The sequence below is a fragment of the Triticum aestivum genome, chromosome 4B (assembly GCF_018294505.1).
Source record: "Triticum aestivum cultivar Chinese Spring chromosome 4B, IWGSC CS RefSeq v2.1, whole genome shotgun sequence".
NCBI lineage: Eukaryota > Viridiplantae > Streptophyta > Magnoliopsida > Poales > Poaceae > Triticum > Triticum aestivum.
Window position 1 is genome coordinate 414,091,619 of NC_057804.1, and position 18,801 is coordinate 414,110,419.

Below are 18,801 nucleotides of genomic sequence, written 5' to 3' on the forward strand. Positions count from 1 at the left end.
ATTGCTGCTAACCATGCCAGGATCACAAGCCAACGAGACTGACTGGGAGAACATGACGAATAAGGATTTGCATGATAAATTTTAGCAAATGATGAGTGGACATGTGCAAGATGTGCTAAACAGATTTGAAGAGACCATGGAGAAGATAGATGGCATGGAGAAGACGTTCGAAACAAAGCTCGATAACAAGTTTAATGAATTGCTCGCGCGTCTTCCACCACCATCACCCGCTGCACCTAACGCACCTCTACAACAACAACAACAACAACGACGACTACCTCCACGTCGCGAAACAGACCTCCGCCAAGCGAGCCGTGTCCCTCTTGCATTTGGCCAAACTGTTGGTGCTGCTGTTGATACTTCTGTGGCTCCTGCTGCTGATGTGGAGGAGGATGATTATGTGGGAGATTACGAGGATGAGGTTGATCAAAATCAGAACTACGTGCAACCACCTGCACCACACCCACCAGGTCGTCCACATGCAAATATTCGCAATGGTAGGCCTGCACCACCACCTCAGGTACGAGATGATGTCCATATTCCTAAACTGAAATTGAATATTCCACCATTTGAGGGTAGATATGTTTCTGATATATATCTTACTTGGGAGTTAAAAACTGAACAACGATTTACATGTTTACAATATCCTGAGGAGAGACGGGTTGCTGCTGCTGTTTGTGCTTTCACTAGTTTTGCATGTGTATGGTGGTCTGAACATTGTAGATTATATCATATTCCAACTACTTGGGCTGCTTTGAAAACTTCTATGCGTACGCGTTGGGTTCCACCATATTATCAACGTGAATTGCTTCAAAAATTGCAGCGTTTAAGGCAAGGAAAAATTCTGTAGAAGAATATTATCAGGAATTACAAACTGGCATGATTAGATGTGATATTGTTAAGGAGAATGAAGCTATGCTTGCACGTTTTCTGGGTGGATTAAATAGAGAGATTCAGACCATTCTAGACTATAAGGAGTATACTAATATCACTCGTTTATTCCATCTTGCTTGTAAAGTTGAACGTGAAGTGCAGGATCGACAAGCATTGGCGCGAACTAACTTTTCTGCAGGCCGACCTTCATCATGGACACCGCGTGCATCTTCTACTTCAACTGCACCAGCACCTCAATCAGGTGCCTCCTCTAGCCGTGATACAAGAAAATAGGCACAACCACCATTATCTGCCAAGAGTGCACCTGCCGGGCCTGCACAGAGTTCTTCTTCTTCCATGGCATCAACAAGGCACACAAGTGATATTATTTGTCGTGTTGTAAGGGAGGAGGTCATTATGCGAGAGAATGCAAATCCCAGCGTGTGATGATTGCTACCAAAGATGGTGGATATGAGTCCGCTAGTGACTATGATGAGGAGACTTTGGCTCTTATTACACGTGAAGAACATGGTGGAGATGATTCTGATCATGAGACGCAATACATGGCTCCTGAAGACACTGACAGGTATGAATGTTTAGTTGCTCAACGTGTTTTGAGTGTGCAGGTCACACAAGCTGAGAAAAATCAGAGGCACAATTTGTTCCATACCAAGGGAGTTGTGAAGGAACGTTCTGTGCGCGTCACCATGGACGGGGGTAGCTGCAACAACTTGGCTAGCATGGAGATGGTGGAGAAGCTTTCTCTCACCACAAGACCACATCCACATCCTTACTACATCCAATGGTTCAACAACAGCGGCAAGGTTAAGGTAACATGTACTGTTCGTGTGCATTTTAGTATATCTACATATGCTGATTATGTTGATTGTGATGTGGTATCTATGCAAACATGTTCCTTATTACTTGGTAGACCATGGCAATTTGATAAAAATTCTGTACACCATGGTAGAAACAATCAGTATACTCTTGTTCATAAGGATAAAAACATTACTTTGCTTCCTATGACTCCTGATTCTATTTTGAAAGATGATTTTAATAGAGCTAATAAAGCAAAACAGGAGAAGAATAAGAGTGAAAATCAGATTGTGGCAAAAGAATTTGAGCAACAAATGAAGCCTAATAATAAACCATCTAGTGTTGCTTCTGAAATTAAATTGAAAAGTGCATGTTTATTTGCCACCAAATCTGATATTGATGAGCTAGATTTCAGGAAATCTGTTTGCTATGCTTTTGTGTGCAAAGAGGCATTATTTTCATTCGAGGACGTGCCTTCCTCTTTGCCTCCTGCTGTCACTAACATTTTGCAGGAGTTCGCTGACGTCTTTCCACAAGACGTGCCACCGGGCTTACCGCCTATTCGAGGGATTGAGCATCAGATTGACTTAATTCCCGGTGCTTCACTGCCAAACCGTGCGCCATACCATACCAATCCAGAGGAGACGAAGGAGATTATGTGTCAAATACAAGAGCTTCTCGACAAAGGTTATATACGCGAATCCCTTAGTCCTTGTGCTGTTCCTATTATTCTAGTGCCAAAAAAGGATGGTACATCACGTATGTGTGTTGATTGTAGAGGCATTAATAATATTAATATTCGTTATCGTCATCCTATTCCTAGGCTAGATGATATGCTTGATGAATTGAGTGGCTCTACAATTTTCTCCAAAGTTGATTTGCGTAGTGGATACCATCAAATTCATATGAAATTGGGAGATGAATGGAAAACAACATTTAAAACTAAGTTTGGATTATATGAGTGGTTAGTCATGCCTTTTGGGTTAACTAATGCACCTAGTACTTTCATGAGATTAATGAACGAAGTTTTACGTGCTTTCATTGGACGATTTGTGGTAGTTTACTTTGATGACATATTGATTTATAGCAGATCTTTGGAAGAACACTTGGAACATTTACGTGCTGTTTTTATTGCTCTACGTGATGCACGTTTGTTTGGTAACCTTGGGAAGTGCACCTTTTGCACCGACCGAGTATCTTTTCTTGGCTATGTTGTTACTCCACAGGGAATTGAAGTTGATAAAGCCAAGATTGACGGTATTGAGAGTTGGCCACAGCCCAAAACAGTCACACAAGTGAGGAGTTTTCTTGGCCTCGCTGGATTCTATAGGCGTTTTGTGAGAGATTTCAGCACCATTGCTGCACCTCTCAATGAGCTTACAAAGAAAGATGTGCCTTTTCTTTGGGGTACCGCACAGGAAGAAGCCTTCACGGTATTGAAAGATAAGTTGACACATGCTCCTTTACTCCAACTTCCTGATTTTAATAAGACTTTTGAGCTTGAATGTGATGCTAGTGGAATTGGATTAGGAGGTGTGTTATTACAAGATGGCAAACCTGTTGCATATTTTTCTGAAAAATTGAGTGGGCCTAGTCTGAATTATTCTACTTATGATAAAGAATTATGTGCTCTTGTTTGGACTTTAGAAACATGGCAACATTATTTATGGCCCAAAGAATTTTTTATACATTCTGATCATGAATCTTCGAAACATATTAAAAGTCAAGCTAAACTGAATCGTAGACACGCTAAATGGGTTGAATTCATTGAGACTTTCCCTTATGTCATTAAACACAAGAAGGGAAAAGAAAATGTTATTGCTGATGCATTATCTCGTCGCTATACTATGCTTTCACAACTTGACTTCAAAATATTTGGTTTGGAGACCATCAAAGATCAATATGTGCATGATGCTGATTTTAAAGATGTAATGCAGAATTGTAAAGAAGGAAGAATGTGGAACAAGTTCGTCATTAATGATGGATTTGTGTTTCGTGCTAACAAGCTATGCATTCCAACTAGCTCTGTTCGTCTTTTGTTGTTGCAGGAGGCGCATGGAGGAGGATTAATGGGACACTTTGGCGTGAAGAAGACGAATGACGTACTTGCTACACATTTCTTTTGGCCAAAGATGAGACGGGATGTTGAGCGTTTTATTGCTCGCTGCACTACATGTCAAAAAGCTAAGTCAAGACTCAATCCTCATGGTTTATATATGCCTTTGCCTATACCTAGTGTTCCTTGGGAGGATATATCTATGGACTTTGTTTTAGGTTTACCTCGAACAAAGAAGGGGAGGGATAGCATATTTGTTGTCGTGGATAGATTCTCAAAAATGGCACACTTTATACCATGTCATAAAAGCGATGATGCTGTTAATGTTGCTGATTTGTTCTTTCGTGAAATTATTCGCTTGCATGGTGTGCCAAATACTATTATTTCAGATCGTGATACTAAATTTCTTAGCCACTTTTGGAGATGTTTATGGGCTAAGTTGGGGACTAAACTGCTTTTTAGTACTACTTGTCACCCCCAAACTGATGGACAAACTGAAGTAGTCAATAGAACATTGTCTACTATGCTTAGGGCTGTTTTGAAGAATAATAAGAAAATGGGGGAGGAATGCTTGCCTCATATTGAATTTGCTTATAATCATTCATTGCATTCTACTACTAAGATGTGCCCTTTTGAAGTTGTGTATGGTTTCCTACCTCGTGCATCTATTGATTTGTTGCCTCTTCCATCTTCGGAGAAGGTTAATTTTGATGCTAAACAACGTGCTAAATTGGTTTTAAAATGCATGAGTTAACTAAGGAAAACATTGAGCGTATGAATGCTAAATATAAACTTGCTGGAGATAAGGGTAGAAAACATGTTGTGTTTGCACCTGGAGATCTTGTTTGGTTACATCTGCGTAAAGATAGATTTCCTGATTTGCGCAAATCAAAGCTAATGCCACGTGCTGATGGTCCCTTTAAGGTGTTAGAGAAAATAAATGATAATGCATACAAACTTGAGCTGCCTGCAGATTTTGGGGTTAGTCCCACTTTTAACATTGCAGATTTGAAGCCTTATTTGGGTGAGGAAGATGAACTTCCATCGAGGACGACTTCATTTCAAGAAGGGGAGGATGATGAGGACATCAATACCATTGTTACACCCACAGCCCCTGCTGCTATACATACTGGACCAATTACTAGAGCTCGCGCACGCCAACTAAATTACCAGGTACTTTCGTTTCTTGGTAATGATTCTAATGTTCATGAGAATATGATGCTGCCTAAATTGGATACATTTGTTTTGCTTACAAATGAAGGGCCTAGCTTGGAGAAGGATGAACATTGGAGCAAGAGAAAGCATGGAGATGATGGAATGCGCAAGGGGAACAAGAACAAAGTTACGAGTGATGATTTCAGGTCTTTGAAGCCACCATAATGAGTGCATGAAGCCTTGGACAAAATATACAAGATGCCACTTCATAAATTTCGTCCAGAGGCTATTATAGGTGCTGCGTCACCTTTTTATTAGGCCAGGCCCATGTAATTTCGAAATACATTAGTATAGGCTATTTTTAGAGTCCGTATGTGTGGGGAAACAAGAGATAGGGTTGATTTCGGACCCCTCCACCAAGGGCCACGAAATTCCCCCTCTCTTCCTCCATATATACAGCCCTTAGGGCTTAGACTTTGGCTTTTGTTTAGATTAAAGTTCACCATAGCTGCAACTTCGCGTACTTCGTTTGTGTTCAACGACCAGACAAAGGCGTCACAGAACCCCACCTTGATCAATAAAGCTTTCATCTTATATTCGCAATATCCAGATTGCAATCTCAGTTTATTGCTTGTTCTTCGTTTGCTCGCAGGAAACAGACCCTCGTGGTCAGGTTGATCGTGCTCCGGCGTGGTCAATAACCTCTCAGAGTTGGTTTAGCGATTGCTAAGGCGCGACGTTCTCGCATGTTCGTAGTCGGATCGTCAAAGTCGACTTCCACCAAAGCGAAATCCATCATCTCATCGAAAGACGGGACACCCTTGCCTCTATCACAATACTATTTTTAGGGAAAGACGAAAACCAAGTTTTAGCATGATCTCTAAGTGAAAACGGAAATAACTTCAATTTAACAATATCATTATCCACGTCTTTCTTGTTTTGCATATCACAAAAATAAACAAAGTTGTTTAGATGAGTAGCGGCATCTTCACTAGGAAGCCAAAGAATGGATCTTTCATGACAAGATTCAACAAAGCAGCATTAATTTCACAAGATTCAACATCGGTAAGAGGAGCAATCGGAGTGCTAAGAAAATCATTGTTGTTGGTATTGGAGAAATCACACAATTTAGTATTATGTTGAGACATCGTGACAAACAATCCAACACACAAGCACACAAGAGGCTAGCGGAAAAGAGGCGAACAGAAAAGAGAGGGCGAATAAAACGGCAAGGGTGAAGTGGGGGAGAGGAAAACGAGATACAAATGGCAAATAATGTAATGCGAGGGAGAAGAGTTTGTGATGGGTACTTGGTATGTCTTGACTTGTGCGTAGACCTCCCCGGCAACGGTGCCAGAAATCCTTCTTGCTACCTCTTTAGCATGCGTAGGTTTTTCCCTTGAAGAGGAAAGGGTGATGCAACAAAGTAGCGTAAGTATTTCCCTCAGTTTTTGAGAACCAAGGTATCAATCCAGTAGGAGGCTACACGCAAATCCCTCGTACCTACACAAACAAACAAGAACCTTGCAACCAATGCGATAAAGGGGTTGTCAATCCCTTCACGACCACTTGCAAGAGTGAGATCTAATAGAGATAATAATAAGATAAATATTTTTGGTATTTTTATGATATAGATTGGAAAGTAAGATTGCAAAATAAGATAGATCGGAAACTTATATGATGGAAAATAGCCCCGGGGGCCATAGGTTTCACTAGTGGCTTCTCTCAGGATAGCATAAGTATTACGGTGGGTGAACAAATTACTGTCGAGCAATTGATAGAAAAGTGCATAGTTATGAGAATATCTAGGCATGATCATGTATATAGGAATCACGTCCGCGACAAGTAGATCGAAACGATTCTGCATCTACTACTATTACTCCACACATCGACCGCTATCCAACATGCATCTAGAGTATTAAGTTCATAAGAACAGAGTAACACATTAGGCAAGATGACATGATGTAGAGGGATAAACTCAAGCAATATGATATACACCCCATCTTTTTATCCTCGATGGCAACAATACAATACGTGCCTTGCTGCCCCTGCTGTCACTGGGAAAGGACACCACAAGATTGAACCCAAATCTAAGCACTTCTCCCATTGCAAGAAAGATCAATCTAGTAGGCCAAACCAAACTGATAATTCGAAGAGACTTGCAAAGATAACCAATCACACATAAAAGAATTCAGAGGAGTTTCAAATATTTCTCATAGATAAACTTGATCATAAACCCACAATTCATCGGATCTCAACAAACACACCGCAAAAAGTGTTACATCGAATAGATCTCCAAGAAGATTGAGGAGAACTTTGTATTGAGAATCAAAGAGAGATAAGAAGCCATCTAGCTAATAACTATGGACCTGAAGGTCTATGGTAAACTACTCACAACTCATCGGAGAGGCTATGGTGCTGATGTAGAAGCCCTCCATGATCGATTCCCCCTCCGGCGGAGTGCCGGAAAAGGCCCCAAGATGGGATCTCATGGGTACAGAAGGTTGCGGCGGTGGAAATAGGGTTTCATGGTGCTCCTAGATGTTTTCAGGGTATGTGAATATATATAGGCGAAGGAAGTCGGTCAGGGGAGCCACGAGGGGCCCACGAGGGTGGGGGCGCCCCCACCCCCCTAGGGCACGCCTCCCTGCCTCGTGCCCGCCTCATTTCTTTCTTGACATCCACTCCAAGTCTCGTGGATTGCGTTTGCTCCAAAAATAACTCTCCTGAAGGTTTCATTCCGTTTGGACTCCGTTTAATATTCCTTTTCTGCGAAACACTGAAATAGGCAAAAAAAACAGCAATCTGGGCCGGGCCTCCGATTAATAGGTTAGTCCCAAAAATAATATAAAAGTGCTTAGGAAAGCCCATTAAACATCCAAAACAGGTAATATAATAGCATGGAACAATCAAAAATTATAGATACGTTGGAGACGTATCAAATATGTAGGAGCCAATATGGGCATCCAGGTTCCGCTATTGGTTATTGACTGGAGAGGTGTCTCAGTCATGTCTACATAGTTCTTCAACCCGTAGGGTCCACTTGCTTAACGTTTGATGACGATATAATATTATATAAGTTATGTGATTTGGTGACCGAATGTTGTTCGGAGTCCCGAATGAGATCACGGACATGACGAGGAGTCTTGAAATGGTCGGGAGGTAAAGATTGATATATAGGATGATGGTATCCGGACACCGGAAGTGTTCCAGAGGGTACCGGGTACATATAGGGTCACCGGAAGGGCTTCCGGGCACCGCCGGCAAAAATATGGGTTTAATGGACGAAGGGAGGGACAGACCAGCCCACAAGGGGCTAGCGCGCCCCTCCACCAGGCTGGCCAGTGATAATCCCCGAGTGCAGGGAATCATCATAGCAATTTCCAAAGGTGGAAGTGATAAGCATGGAGTGTCGAACCCACAAGGAGCTAAAGGCAAGATCAATATTCTCTCAAGTCCTATCCGCCACTGATATAACTCTACATACACCGAACATTTGCTTCCAACTAGAAACGAGAAATAAAACTATGTTGTGGGTATGAAGAGGATAACTTTGTATGATATCAAAGAGCTAAAATATAAAAGTAGGTGATATTTTCATAAATTTAGAATATATTACTAAATATTATAAATAGCGAGTGTGGAATAATTATGGGTCGGTGTGCGGAATTATCCTAGGCAATTGTTGACAAGACCGGTAATCACTATTGCAATTTCATATGAGGGAGAGGCATAAGCTAACATACTTTCTCTTCTTGGGTCATATGCACTTATTATTGGAACTCTAGCAAGCATCCACAACTACTAAAGATCATTAAGGTAAAACCCAACCATATCATTAACATATCAAGTCCCCTTTATTCCCATACACCGTGACCCACTTATCCGTGTTTATGCTTATGTCACTCAAGCAACATAGACAATAAGTAAACCATGGACATACTACAACACCCTACAGCGGGAATCCCTCACGCTTGCGCGACACTGAGGGCACAATAGGACAGCACCAAAATAAATCATACAACTCATACCAATCTAGATCATCAATCAACCCAAAGACAAAGGATATCTACTCAAAACATCATAAGATGGCAACACATCATTGGATAATAATATGTGGCATAAAGCACCATGTTCAAGTAGGGATTACAGCGGGGTGCGGGAGAGTGGACCACGTAAAAGAGATGAGGATGGTGATGATGATGTTGATGTTGATGAAGACGATCACCGCGGCGATGATTCCCCTCCCGATGGCACTTGTGCGCCACCGAGAGATAGGAGGAGAAGTTCTCCCCCTTGTGCTTCCTCCTCCATGGCCTCCCCTCTGGATGGGGAGAGGTTCCCCCTCTGGTCCTTGGCCTTCGTGGCGATGACGCCCCCTCCGAGATCCTCCCCCATGGCCTCCGGTGATGACGCCCCCCTCCGACAGGGTGCCAGAGAGGGCCTAGATTGATTTGTCGTGGCTACAGAGGCTTGCGGCGGTGGAACTTCGGATCTAGGTTATTTTCTAGAGGTTTGGGTATTTATAGAAGAGGTTGGCATCGAGCACAAGTCAAGGGGCCCCACAGGGAGTCCATGAGGCATAGGGGCGCGCCCCCCACCCTCGTGGAGCCCACAAGACTCCCCTCTGGTAGATTTTTGTTCTAGTATTTTTTATATTTTCCCAAAAAATCTTCGTTGATTTTCAGCGCATTCCGAGAACTTTTATTTCTGCACAAAAACTCCACGGTAGTTCTGCTGAAAACAACATCAGTCCAGGTTAGTTCTAATCAAATCATACCAAAATCATATAAAACTATTGTAAACATGGCATGAATACTTCATAAATTATAGATACGTTGGAGACGTATCAGCCAGCCCTAGGGAAAGGAAAGGGGGAAGGGGAAGTCCCTCCTTCCTTCCCCTCCTGAAGGGAGAAAGGAAAGGGGGGGCACCATCTCCCCCTTCCTTCCCCTGACGCATATACAAGGAAGGGGGGGATTTAGCCCCACTTGGGGAGCCCCTTGGCCTCTCCCCTCTCCCTACCACCTATATATATGAGGAGGGGGGTGCCTAGCACATACAACAACAATTGTTATCCGTCTACGGTGCTCCCTTCCACAGTTTACACCCCCGGTCATAGTTTTGCGGTGCTTAGGCAAAGCCCTGCGAGAATCACTTCACCATCACTGTGACCACACCGTCGTGATGACGGAACTCATCTACTTCCTTGACACCTTGCTAGATCAAGAAGGTGAGGGACATCATCGCGATGAACGTGTGCAGAACTCGGAGGAGTCGTACGTTCGGTGCTTGATTGGACGGATCTAGAAGAAGTTTGACTACATCAACCACGTTGTCAAACGCTTCCGCTTTTGTTCTACGAGGGTATGTAGACACACTCTCCCCCTCTCGTTGCTATGCATCTCCTAGATAGATCTTGCGTGAGCGTAGGATTTTTTTTGAAATAGCATGCTACGTTTCCCAATAGTGGCATCCGAGGTAGGTCTATGCATAGATGATATGCACGAGTAGAACACAAAGAGTTGTGGGCAGTGATAGTCATACTGCCTACCACCAACGTCTTATTTTGATTCGGCGGTATTGTGGGATGAAGCGGCCCAGACCAACCTTACATGTCCACGCACATGAGTCGGTTCCACCGACTAACATGCAACTAGTTTTGCATAAAGGTGGCTGGCGGGTGTCTATTTCTCCTATTTAGTTGGATCGAATTTGACTGTGGCCTGTCCTTGAAGAACGTTAAAACAACAAGCTTGACAAAACACCGTTGTGGTTTTGATGCGTAGGTAAGAACGGTTCTTGCTAGAAGCTCGTAGCAGCCACGTAAAACTTGCAACAACAAATTAGAGGACGCCTAACTTGTTTTTGCAGGGCATGTTGTGATGTGATATGGTCAATACATGATGTGATATATGTTATTGTATGAGATGATCATGTTTTGTAAAAGTTATCGGCACCCGTCAGGAGCCTTATAGTTGTCTTTTTATTGCATGAAATGCAAATGCCATGTAATTGCTTTACTTTATCACTATGCATTAGCGATAGTTGTAGAAGCAATAGTTGGTGAGATGGCCACGACGCTATGATGGAGATGAAGGTGTCGAGCCGGTGATGATGGAGATCATGACGATGCTTTGGAGATGGAGATCAAAATCACAAGATGATGATGGCCATATCATGTCACATATTTTGATTGCTTGCGATGTTTATCTTTTATGCATCTTATTTTGCTTAGTACGACGATATCATTATAAGATGATCGCTTAACTAAATTTCAAGGTATAGGTGTTCTCCATGAGTATGCACCATTGTGATAGTTCGTCGTGTTGAGACACCATGTGATGATCCGGTGTGATAGACTCTACGTTCACATACAATGGGTGCAAGACAGTTTTGCACATGTGGAATACTCGGGTTAAACTTGAGGAGCCTGGCATGTACAGACATGGCCTCAGAACACTGGAGACCGAAAGGTCGAACGTGAATCATATAGTAGATATGATCATCATAGAGATGTTCACCATTGATGACTACTCCATCTCATGTGATGATCGGACATGGTTTAGTTGATTTGGATCTTGTATCATTTAGATGACTTGATGGATGTCTATCTAAGTGGGAGTTCATTAGTAATTTGATTAATTCAACTTAAATTTATCATGAACTTAGTCTTGATAGTTTTGCATATCTATGTTGTTGATCAATAGCTCGTGATATGGCTCCAATATTTTTTTGATATGTTCCTAGAGAAAAGTTGAAAGATGATAGTAGCAATGATGCATAGTGGGTCAGTAATCTGAGGACTATCCTCATTGTTGCACAGAAGAATTATGTCCTTGATGCACCACTAGGTGACAGGCCTATTGCAGGAGCAGATGCATACGTTATGAATGTTTGACAAGCTTGGTATGATGACTACTTGATAGTTTAGTGCGCCGTGCTTTACGGCTTAGAATCGGGACTTAAAAAATGTTTTGAACGCCACAGAGCATATGAGATGTTCCAAGAGTTGAAATTGGTATTTCAGACTCATGCCCATTTCGAGAGGTATGATACCTCTAACAAGTACTTTGCCTACAAAATGGAGGAGAATAGCTCAACCAGTGAGCATGTGCTCAGAATGTCTGGGTAATACAATAGCTTGAATCAAGTGGGAGTTAATCTTCCAGATAAGATAGTGATTGACAAAGTTCTCTAGTTACTATCACCAAGCTACTAGAACTTTGTAATGAACTATAATGTGCAAGGGATGACAAAAATGATTCCCGAGATCTTCACGATGCTGAAATCGGCGATGGTAGAAATCAAGAAAGAGCATCAAGTGTTGATGGTTAACAAGACCACTAGTTTCAAGAAAAAAGGCAAAGGGAAAGAAAGGGAACTTAAAGAAGAATGAAAAGCAAGTTGCCACTTCCGTGAAGAAGCCCAAAGCTGGACCCAAGCTTGAAACTAAGTGCTTCTACTTCAAAGGAAGTGGTCGCTCGAAGCGGAACTTCCCAAAACATTTGACGGATAAGAAGGATGGCAAAGTGAACAAAGGTATATTTGATATACATGTTATTGATGTGTACTTTACTAGTGTTCATAGTAGCCCTTGGGTATTTGATACTAGTTCAGTTGCTAAGATTAGTAACTCCGAACAGGAATTGCAAAATGAACAGAGATTAGTTAAGGGCGAGGTGACGATGTGTGTTGGAAGTGATCCCAAGGTTGATTTGATCAACATCACACACTCATTCTACCTTCAGGATTAGTGTTGAACCTAAATAAATGTTATTTGGTATTTGCGATGAGCATGAATGTGATAAGATCATGTTTATTGCAATACAATTATTCAATTTAAGTCAGAGAATAATTATTGTTCTGTTTACATGAATAGAACCTTCTATGGTCATACACCCAATGGCAATGGTTTATTGAATCTTGCTCATAGTGATACACATATTCACAATATTGATGCCAAAAGATGCAAAGTTGATAATGATAGTGCAACATATTTGTGGCACTGCCGTTTAGGTCATATTGGTGTAAAGCGCATGAAGAAACTCCATGCAGATGGGTTTTTGGAATCACTTGATTATGAATCATTTGATACTTTCGAACCATGCTTCATGGGCAAGATTACTAAAACTCCATTCTGGAACAATTGAGTGAGCCAGTAACTTATTGAAAATAATACATACTGATGTATGCGGTCCGATGAGTGTTGAGGCACACGGCGGGTATTGTTATTTTCTGACCTTCACAGATGATTTGAGTAGATATGGATATATCTACTTAATGAAACACAAGTCTGACATTTGAAAAGTTCAAAGAATTTCAGAGTGAAGTAGAGAATCATCATAACAAGAAAATAAAGTTTCTACAATATGATCGTGGAGGCAAATATTTGAGTTACGAGTTTGGCCTTCATTTAAAATAATGTGGAATAGTTTCACAACTCACGCCACGTGGAACACCACAGTGTAATGGTGTGTCCGAACGTCCTAATCGTACTTTATTAGAGATGGTGCGATCTATGATGTCTCTTTCTGATTTACCACTATCATTTTGGGGTTATGCATTAGAGATAGCCACATTCATGTTAAATAGGGCACTGTCTATATCCGTTGAGATGACACCGTATGAATTGTGGTTTGGCAATAAACCTAAGCTATCGTTTCTTAAAGTTTGGGGTTGCGAAACCTATGTCAAAAGGCTTCAACCTGATAAGCTCGAACCCAAATCGGAGAAGTGCTTCTTCATAGGATACCCTAAGAAAACAATTGGGTCCACCTTCTACCATAGATCCGAAGGCAAGATCTTTGTTGCCGAGAATGGAACCTTTCTAGAGAAGGAGTTTCTCCTTAAAGAAGTGAGTGGGAGGAAAGTAGAACTTGATGAGGTAATTGTACCTTCTCTCAAATTGGAAAGTAGCACACCAGTGAAATCCGTTCCCGTGATGCCTACACCAACTAGAGAGGAAGTTCATGATGATGATCATGAAACTTCAGATCAAGTTACTACTGGACCTTGTAGGTTGAACAGAGCACGTTCTGCACCACAGTGGTACGTTAATCCTGTCCTGGATCTCATGTTATTAGACCATGGTGAACCTACAAAATATGAAGAAGCTATGATGAGCCCAGATTCCGACAGATGGCTTGAGGCCATGAAATCTGAGATAGGATCCATGTATGAGAACAAAGTGTGGACTTTGGTGGACTTGCCCGATGATCGGCAAGCCATTGACAATAAATGCATCTTCAAGAGGAAGACATACATTGATGGTAGAATTACTATCTACAAAGCTCGACTTGTCGCGAAAGGTTTTTGACAAGTTCAACGTGTTGACTATGATGAGATTTTCTCACTCGTAGCGATGCTTAAGTCTGCTCGATTCATGTTAGCAATTGTTGTATTTCATGAAATCTGGCAAATGGATGTCAAAACTGCATTCCTTAATGAATTTCTCAAAGAAGAGTTGTATATGATGCAACCAAAAGGTTTTGTCGATCCTAAAGGTGCTAATAAAGTGTGCAAACTCCAGCGATCCATCTATGGTCTGGTGCAAGCATCTCGGAGTTGGAATATACGCTTTGATAAGGTGGTCAAAGCATATAGTTTTATACAAACTTATGGTGAAGCCTGTATTTACAAGAAAGTGAGTGGGAGCTTGATACGTCTCCAGCGTATCGAATTTTTCTGACGCTTTTCCTCTTGTTTTGGAATCTAATTTGCATGATTTGAATGAAACTAACCCCGAACTGACGTTGTTTTTAGCAGAACTACCATGGTGTTGTTTTTCTGCAGAAATAAAAGTTCTCAGAATGGAACAAAACTTTGCGAGGAAGTTTTATGGAATAAAAGAGGATTTTTGGAGCCAAGACCCACTAGAGAGGGGCCCCTGGGTGGGCACAACCCACCAGGGCGGGCCCCCCCTCTCTTGGCGCGCCCAGGTGGGTTGTAACCACCTGGTGGCCCCGCTGATGACCCCCCTGATACTATAAAATCACATTATTCCAAAAAAATCAGGGATAAAGAATTATCGTGATCCATGGGATGGAGCCGCCGCCAAGCCCTGTTCTTCCTCGGTGGGCAGATCTAGAGTCGTTTGGGGCTCCGGAGAGGGGGATCTTCGTTCTTCGTCTTCACCAACCCATCTCCATCGCCGATTCCATGATGATCCCCACCAGGAGTGAGTAATTCCTTCGTAGGCTCACTGGTCGGTGAGGAGTTGGATGAGATTCATCATGTAATCGAGTTAGTTTTGTTAGGGCCTGATCCCTAGTATCCACTATGTTCTTAGATTGATGTTGCTATGGCTTTGCTATGCTTAATGCTTGTCACATCGGGCCCGTGTGCCATGATTTCAGATCTGAACCGTTTATGAATTCATCATTATACCCATGCGTTAGATCCGATCTTGCAATTTATAGTCACCTACTACGTGTTATGATCCGACAACCCCGGAATGACAACAACCGGGCCCACTCTCAGTGATACTCGTGGCGGGTATCGCTATTTTCTGACCTTCACAGATGATTTGAGCAGATATGGGTATATCTACTTAATGAAACACAAGTCTGAAGCATTTGAAAAGTTCAAAGAATTTCAAAGTGAAGTGGATAATCATCGTAACAAGAAAATAAAGTTTCAACGATCTGATCGTGGAGGAGAATATTTGAGTTACGAATTTGGCCTTCATTTAAAACAATGTGGAATAGTTTCACAGCTCACGCCACCTGGAACACCACAGCGTAATGGTGTGTCCGAACATTGTAACCACACTTTATTGGATATGGTGTGATCTATGATGTCTCTTACCAATTTACCACTATTGTTTTGGGGTTATGCATTAGAGACAGCTGCATTTACTTTAAACAGGGCACCATCAAAAATCCGTTGAGACAACGCCTTATGAACTGTGGTTTGGTAAGAAACCAAAGTTGTCGTTTCTTAAAGTTTGGGGCTGCGATGCTTATGTGAAAAAGCTTCAACCTGATAAGCTGGAACCCAAATCGGAGAAGTGCATCTTCATAGGATACCCAAAGGAAATTGTTGGGTACACCTTCTATCACAGATCCGAAGGCAAGATATTCATTTCTAAGAATGGATCCTTTCCAGAGAAGGAGTTTCTCTCGAAAGAAGTGAGTGGGAGGAAAGTAGAGCTTGATGAGGTAATTGTACCTTCTCCTGAATTAGAAAGTAGTTCATCACAGAAATCAGTTCTAGTGATTCCTACACCAATTAGTGAGGAAGCTAATGATGATGATCATGAAACTTCAGATCAAGTTACTACAGAACCTTGTAGGTCTTCCAGAGTACGGTCCGCACCAGAGTGGTACGGTAATCCTATTCTAGAAGTCATGTTACTAGACCATGATGAACCTACGAACTATGAGGAAGCGATAATGAGCCCAGATTCCACGAAATGGCTTGAGGCCATGAAATTTGAGATGGGATCCATGTATGAGAACAAAGTGTGGACTTTGGTGGACTTGCCCGATGGTCGGCAAGCCATATTAAATAAATAGACTTTCAAGAGGAAGACGAACACTGATAGTAGTGTTGCTATCTACAAAGCTCGACTTGTCGCAAAAATGTTTTTGACAAGTTCAAGGTGTTGACTACAATGAGATTTTCTCAACTGTAGCGATGCTTAAATCCGTCTGAATCATGTTAGCAGTTGCCATATTTTATGAAATCTGGAAAATGGATGTCAAAACTACATTCCTTAAATGGATATTTCTTAAAGAAGAGTTGTGTATGATGGAACCAGAAGGTTTTGTCAATCCTAAAGGTACTAACAAGGTGTGCAAGCTCCAGCGATCCATGTATGGACTGGTGCAAGCATCTCGGAGTTGTAATATAAAATTTGATGAGTTGGTCAAAGGATATAGTTTTATACAAACTTGCGGCGAAGCCTATATTTACAAGAAAGTGAGTGGGACCACTACAACCTTTCTGATAAGTATATGTGAATGACATATTGTTGATCGGAAATGATGTAGTATTTTCTAGAAAGCATAAAGGAGAGTTTGAAAGGAGTTTTTCAAACAAAGACCTCGGTGAAATTCCTTATATATTGGGCATCAAGATCTATAGAGATAGATCAAGACGCTTGATAAGATTTTTTTCAATGAATACATACCTTGACAAGGTTTTTGAAAGAGTTCAAAATGGAGCAGTCAAAGAAGTCTTGCCTGTATTACAAGGTGTAAAGTTAAGTAAGACTCAAAGCCCAACCACGACACAAGATAGAAAGAGAATGAAAGTCATTCCCTATGCCACAGTCATAGGTTCTATGAAGTATATTGTGCTATGTACCAGACCTATTGTGCACCATTCTATGAGTTTGGCAATGGGGTACAATAGTGAGCTAAGAGTAGATCACTGGATAATGGTCAAAATTATCCTTAGTGAGAACTAAGGAAATGTTTCTCGGTTATGGAGGTGATAAAGAGTTCGTCGTATAGAGTTGCGTCAATGCAAGCTTTTACACCGATCCAGATGACTCTAAGTCTCAATTTGGATACATATTGAAAGTGGGAGAAATTAGCTAGAGTAGCTCCATACAGAGTATTGTAGACATAGAATATTTGCAAAATACATACGGCTCTGAATACGATAGACCCGTTGACTAAACTTCTCTCATAAGCAAGACATGATCACACCATAGTAATCTTTGGGTGTTAATAACATAGCAACGTTAACTAGATTATTGACTCTAGTAAACCCTTTGGTTGTTGTTCACATGGCGATGTGAACTATGGGTGTTAATCACATACAGATGTGAACTATTGATGTTAAATCACATGGCGATGTGAACCGGATTATTGACTCTAGTGCAAGTGGGAGACTGAAAGAAATATGCCCTAGAGGCAATAATAAAGTTATTATTTATTTCCTTATTTCATGATAAATGTTTATTATTCATGCTAGAATTGTATTAACCGGAAACTTAGTACATGTGTGAATACATAGACAAAACAGAGTGTCCCTAGTATGCCTCTACTTGACTAGCTCATTAATCAAAGATGGTTATGTTTCCTAACCAAAGACACGTGTTGTCATTTGATGAACGGGATCACATCATTAGGAGAATGATGTGATGGACATGACCCATCCGTTAGCTTAGCATTATGGTAATGAGCATACGGTGCACTTTCCGAAGAAACAATTCCAAGTGAATGGTATTAATGTTATTGAAAAATCTCCGACAATCACTATTGGAAGTTTTCAAATACCTCTACCTACTATCAAAAAGAAATATGAAATGCTTATTGTTGGGGAAATGCATATCCCCATTGAGGTAACTACTGATTTACGAAAGTTCTTTGGTTTAATGCTAATCGAAAGTGGTTGTTAATAAGACCCGATCAACCTTATTAATGAATCATTTTTGAACGGTATGAAGTTGATGAATTTAGTAAGCACTACCTTCTGTCCCTACCTTTTATTTTCTGTCTTTATTAGTTAAATAAAATAAAATGCCATGTTTTGTCTGTTTTCTGAATTTCCCGTGCAATAAAAAAATGACCCAAAAATAAAAGTTCTCGGAATGCTCTGAAAACCAGATATGATTTTTTTCTTCTGAATTTTTAAGAATTTTTGATGCAAATAATACCAGAGGAGGTGCACCAGGTGGGCACAACCCACCTGGGCGCGCCAGGACCCCCAGGCGCGCCCTAGTGGGTTGTGGTCCCCATGTGGGCCCCCTCACTTATCTCTTTAGCCCACATCATCACTTACCTCCAGAAAAACAAATCCCCACTACTCTCTCTCCCGTGTTCTTGAGCTCAAACCCGTGGATTTCAATCTCTTAGCTCGAAGCTCCATTTCCAAAACTGTTTTGCGGGATTGTTGCTTGGTATGTGACTCCACCATTTGTCCAATTAGTTTTTGTTTTAGTGGTT